The 6,634-nt window shown below is 33.3% G+C and overlaps 1 protein-coding gene across 1 annotated transcript in view; it reads left to right on the top strand.

Moving 5' to 3' along the window:
• Positions 1-6,634, top strand: part of LOC145323956 (uncharacterized) — a 342,132-nt gene that overhangs the window by 226,071 nt on the left and 109,427 nt on the right. The window lies entirely within an intron of this gene.

Genomic DNA, 6,634 nt, shown 5'->3' with positions numbered 1-6,634 from the left:
TGCTGGCACTTCTGGTGTATATACCCTGTACCTGGACACACACACAACGAGTGTGCATATAAATCCGCCAAAATATCATGTAACAATTTTAGATAAACGTGTAATCAAGCCATAATTTTTTAGTAAGATGATAATTATCAGCTTTGACAAAGCTTTAACAAGATGTGTCTAACTACTGCTAATATATCAGGCGTTTTTTATACATATAACTTATTCCAATTTTTAGTTTCGCTTTTGTAAGGAATAAGTTTTTTTGCGCAATGCATAAAACGCCCCAAACACTATTCAGGATACACACACACACACACACACACAAACACACACACACACACATACATACATACACACACACACACACACACACACACATACATACACACTATTCAGGATACACACAGGGGCTTTCTCAAATAGACGGTCATACAATCAAACAATAATAAATATGCCCAATAGAAAGCAAAACATTAATTTACTTTTACTTACTGCTTAAAATTCTACGCTTGAATGTAAAATAAAAAATATATATCTAATATGTAAGTTAATGAAAAAAGTCCTAAGTAAATAAAGAACAAAACTTTTGCAAGGAATTATTTTCATATTATTATTGATCAAAACAGTGGCATGCCTTAGGTTCTAATCTATAATTTTGGACATACCCAGTACGATGTTTGGCAATCCCTTTTAAGCAAAATTCGGGATGTAGGGGGGTGAGGTCTGTCTATCTATAATACAAAGTAGAACGATGTCTGTCTGTCCGTCTGTCCGTCTGTCCGTCTGACCGTCTGTCCGTCCGTCCGTCCGTCTGTCTGTCTGTCCCTTAAGATCTCGGTAACCACTGAACCGATCGGATTCTACTCTTCAGGGTATCTACCTATTGGTCCTGTGGTGGTTTTAAGCTATTTTCTCGGGGGGTGGGACACCCCCAACCCCCCCAAAAACCAAAAAATCCCCCCCCATTTTTTTTTTTTTTTTTTTTTTTTTTTTGAAGGAGTTTCCATGGTCCTTTATGGTCTCTCGCAATAATTTTTTTTTATCACCTCTTGGGCAAAGCCCCTAGAGGCTAGGGGCGAAGCCGCTAGTGTAAAAAAAACTACCAATATACCTTAAAAAAGGAAACACCTTATACACACATAATATGCACATAAACAGAGATTATCACATATTTAGCCACACACACACATACACACACTCTTACACACACTTACACACTTACATACTTACACACACACAAACACACACACATACACAAAAACACACACACAAATTCTAAATTTACAACTATGCACACATACACACACACACACACGCAAACATTTGCATACTCATATAAATTATAATCACTTCAGGAATAATGTATAATATACGTGGATACTATGACAGCTGATAAATTGTCATCAATTTAGATTGTTTTTTCCCCTGTCATTTATTGGTCGGTTCGATCATCCAGTTGGCATCCAGTAGGAAGGAGGGGAAGGAGGTCATCATCTTTTATCTCGCTACAAGTTTCACTTTATTAGAGTGCATGATAATCTGGTGTAAGATCCAGGTAATAATAAATCCATTTTAAGAATAATGGATATAGAATATACGTGGATATTATGACAGGAAATAAATTGTCGTCAATTTAGATTGCTTTTCCCCCTGTCATTTATTGGTCGGTTCGATCATCCAGTATAAGGGGAAGGGATTGAGATCATCATCTTTTATCTCGCTACAAGTTTCACTTTATTAGAGAACATGATAATCTGGTGTAAGATCCAGGTAATAATAAATCCATTGTATAGAATGCAAAAAATAAATATAAATGAATAAACTTTACTTATAACAAGGATTGTTAGTTTAATGAGAAGCGCAGCAACAGCAAGTTTACATTTTTTCCCAGAAATTTTAGCCGCCTATCAGCCCCCAAAACACTTGGAATCAAAAAGTAGTTTCGCTACTTTAAAAAACAAAGATGACAACATCCATAAAAGCGAAGCTCTGTAACAAAAATTAACACTTGAATGTAGAATGTCAGAACTCATTAATCAATATATAAAAGTAAAAAAATTGTAAGTGAATTTGTTAAAAACTGCTGAATTACAGGATAATGTTTGAGGACAAACTTACATATTAGGACTTGATTATAGAGATTCTTTGCTTATATTACTTTACTTTGTTGTCCTAGAAATCAGTATTCCAAAAATCTGATTAATCGGAAAATAAAATCACATACAAATTTGTTGTTAAAAAAGTTAAAAATCGACATGTTTAAAATGGACGTACGGACATTATGGTATCGAATATAGAGTTTTAAAGTTTGAAGTCGATACGACAACTCTAATGTTCTTAGATTAACGAAAAGAGCTATATTTTCAAGACGGACGGACCGACTCTAATTATAGAAAAGCTTCGCTCTTAAAAAAAGAATTAGTATGATTTAAATGGACGTACTGACTTTCTAGTAACGATAGAGTTGCTACACATCCTAAATCGTACCTTATTGTTATAGAAATCACCACGCAAAGTTTAAAATCAATATGATAATTCTAACATGTTTAAATTATCAAAAAGAGCTAACCGTTCCGGAAGTACGGACGGACCTTCCTAAATTATAGAAAAAAACATGCTTTTAAAAAGAAAATATATCTAAAGATAAAAATTGCTAAACATTTCTAGAAACTAAGAGTTTGGGTTGGGGGGGGGGGTCCTCTGTACTTAACTCCTACAGTGGGCCTTAACCCTGCAGGACCCCTAGCACGGAGGGGCTACACAGTACCAAATATATCATAATCTAAGAAAAGTTAGATCTGGATTCAATGAGACAAACTAATCTTCTCCAAATGTTTTCTTCAACTAATCTGATAGTTGAAGACTACAAATGCCAAAAAAAAAATTATATTGATACTACTGACCTTTAGTAAATGTGAACATGGGCATTTTTTTGATGCGTATTATTGGAAAAATTGACAAATTAGAAAATTTAAACATTTATTGAATTGAAAAGAACATTAAACAATTAAGAATAACATTAGAAAGTTCAAACTTTTACTATAACCAATACTAGCAGTAGTGCCCCTAGCTTCTAGTGTCTATATATTAGAAAGGGTATGAAAAGGCAGAAAAATTGCCTAAAACTATACCTGGACCTATAAGAAGATTCACTTTAAACGAGAACTATATTGATTCAATGGTTAGCAAGATCCTTTGCTACATACCAAAAAAGCTTACTACTTTATATAATAGGATATTTACTTTTCATTTTCACTACCATTAAACTGAACCAAGATGATGAGGTAGGTAACTATTGTTGACAACAGACTTGTAAGAGTTGTCTTTTCAACCGTGTAGTATCCCCAAGCAGAGGGAGCGCCCTCAGATTCCATCTGAGCAATTAGGTTACTTAACTTTACGGTGTCATGGTTGTTGCAGATTTCCAAGTGGTCCCTGAAAATAATCATATTTTGAACTTTGTGCCCAGTACACTGAGTGGCAAATCAATAAATATTTACATACAAATTTAACAATCATCAGGCCCCTTCCTGAACCTTAAAATGTTAAACCTTTGTAAGATTCTTAATTTTGAAGCTACAAGAACAATTTTTTCTTATAATTTTTATAATCATGTAAACTTATAGTAGAATTCTCAAAATATTAATATCAGCAGCAGCAGTTGTACTTGGAAACAGTCAGTAGAAAATGATAATAGATTTTCATGAAACTAATAAAAGTAGACATGTTTGAAATTCTTAAATTTAATAATAGGGTTGGGCCGGATATCCGGCCAATGCCGGAAATCCGGAAAATATCCGGTTATCCAGCCAAATTACCGGATATCCGGCCGGATAACCGGCCAAATTACTACATATTAAAGTATCAAAAAAAGGATATAGTACCTTTCGTGGCAATGCACCTTAAGGGGCGATTCGTTGTATTTTTAAAATTGCTTTTAATAGGTTATTTTAGGTTAGGTTAGGTTATATTTGGTTAGGTGATTGCCCCGCAGGGTTAGGCAATTGGCCCCGCAAGGTTAGAGTCCCCCACGAGGGGCTAGAAAGACTAGGAAAGCTATTGTGAAAGTACGAATAATCGCTCCTTAAGGGATGTAGCCACGAAAGAGACTATACCCGCAACTGGTGTTTTATATTATACTAGCGGCTGCGTCCCTAGTATCTAGGAATATTAGAAGGGACATAAAAGTTCAGAAAAATAACTTAAAACCTTACAACGACTTTTTTATAAAAATTAAACAGCCTAAAACCAACCTGGAACCTATAAGAAGCTTCACTCTAAAGGAGAACCATATCGGTTCAGCGGTTAGTGAGATCCTTTGCTACAGACATAAAGAAGCTTAGTACTTTATATAATAGGATAAAATTAAGGTTAAAACTTAAAAATTAAGTAACTATTAAATGATCTTTCTTCTTATCAAATAAATCTAATTAAGTATTACTATAAAAGTTAGAGGGCTATAACTGAGTGACTTTTGAAATAGTAGTATGACACATAACTGAGAGTTAAAATTTTTTTAATACCTCCTTCCTGGCGGGCACAGGATGCCAGCAAATCTGGAAAGGTCATTAAGGTAAAAATTAAAAATATTTACTTACTTAAACAAAGCATTTCATGTTATCTAATATTAAGATATCATATAGTCGTACATCCTCATATGTAATATAGGTGTTAAAGTTGATTTCAGGTTCCAGATATAATCCTGCAAGTCCTGAACCTTTAGGTCTCCAGAAATCTTTAAACGGTTCCTGTGACTGCAAATCTTTACTTGAAGATTTCAAATTTTAAACTTAAGCCTTATTATATATCTTCATGACATATTACAATTTCATAAAATCCATTGCCGTTTACCTGCCAACCGTCGGTTTGCAACTGGCAGCTGCCAAGTACTGCTGCCACTGCCAAAATTTATGTTTTGAAATTTCTAATATAAAATTTACATAAAGATAAACATATTCAGAAAAAAATTGTTCTTCTAGCTTCAATAATAAGAAAATTACAGCCATTTAAGATTAAAATAACATAGATTTTTGTTGTAAAATATAAAAGATTATATTGCGGAATATCCGGCCGGATAGTTTCAATATCCGGTATCCGGTCGGATATTGAAAATGGCCGGATATCCGGCCACACCGGATATCCGGCCCAACCCTATTTAATAATAATAATGAAATTTTCCTAAACATTTTTTGCATTTTAATAATTTTACAAAAATAGTTAGGTTTAAGACTTTTATTTTCAGATTATGTATAAACCTTACCTGACAACCTCAATGTGGCTTTTAAAAGCAACAAAGCAGTCATTCAGGGCTTGACAGTAGTAGAACACAATGGAAAAGGCAAATAGAGTTTGTATTAAACCTTCATTCTTATCAGTTTGTCCATAGATTAGTTGAAATGAGTTAACAATGCATCCCAGAATTTCAGTAGAAAGACCTACAAACAACAGAGCCGATAAACTTGATTTTATTTTCCTGTACAGGTTGATCTGATCAGACACTGTTTGAATGCTGACTATTTGTGTCTCCAGGGATTTAATCAATTGCCTTGAACTGATTCCAACAATTGTGATTGAAACCACTCTCTGAAGCAAAAACTGTAGGATGAACACCATTGAATTAATGTTAATAGAACACACATAACTACAATTCAGCTCCATATTGTTGATAGCCCTAACCATGTACTGAACATAAGCAATACCAATCTCTACTAAACACATGATCCACAACAATGGTCTAGTAGGCATCTGTAGCAATTGGTCCTTGATCAGATCAGGATTTAAAACACCAATGGAACAAATAATTGGAACCTTTACAACTAGAACAATTTGTTTCAAGATAGTTTGGTAGAACACTGGTAGCATTTCTGCAATCTTTCCAGATTTCAAACCGTCCTCAATGGTTTTCTTAGATAGTACTAACCTCCAAACAGGAGCTATCATGTTTAGCAAGGTCCATAAGATAGTGAAGCCAAAATCTTTACCTCTGATTCCAGTTTGCAGAATCTTCAGCTTTGCCAAAATTTGAATAAACATTGAAGTGAATGTTTTACCAAGCATTGTGATAATTGTTCTTTCAGCAGAGGTTAGGTACTGAACACTGAAAAGAAAACATTAAATCATTATACAAATAGAAAGTTAAAAGTTAACCTAGGTAACTTGCAACAAAAAAGTCTGCACAGAATTTTCAATAATTTCCAAGAAAATGATAAACAAATATTTAACTTATTGCATTAAATATTAAACTGACTTACAATATTTGCTTATAATTTAATCTATTTATTGTTCATTTATATAATTTTGTGTAATTTGTGTTAAGCTTCTATAACTTAGCAATAGCTTTAAACAATATTATAAATTTATATTAGATTCTATGTTTACTCTAATGTAATTGATGATAGGATGAATAATATAAACATTTGCTTATATTTCAAGACTAATTTATAGAGATTCTCTGCTCATATCTATGTGCTCTAAAAATAAATATTCAAAAATATAGATACATTGTGTAAAATGAGGACTTACTGACTTTTGATAATATTTATAAAGTTACTACTCTTTCTTAATTTTACCAACCTATTATGGGAATCATCATGCCCCAAATGACAAGTCTAATGACAGGCATAAATTCTAAAAAAACTAAAAA

This window comes from Acartia tonsa, chromosome 7 (assembly GCF_053477335.1).
Source record: "Acartia tonsa isolate MP-2025a chromosome 7, ASM5347733v1, whole genome shotgun sequence".
In the NCBI taxonomy this organism is placed as follows: domain Eukaryota; kingdom Metazoa; phylum Arthropoda; class Copepoda; order Calanoida; family Acartiidae; genus Acartia; species Acartia tonsa.
Note: the sequence above shows the minus strand (reverse complement) of the source record. Positions and strands in the feature narration are given on the sequence as shown.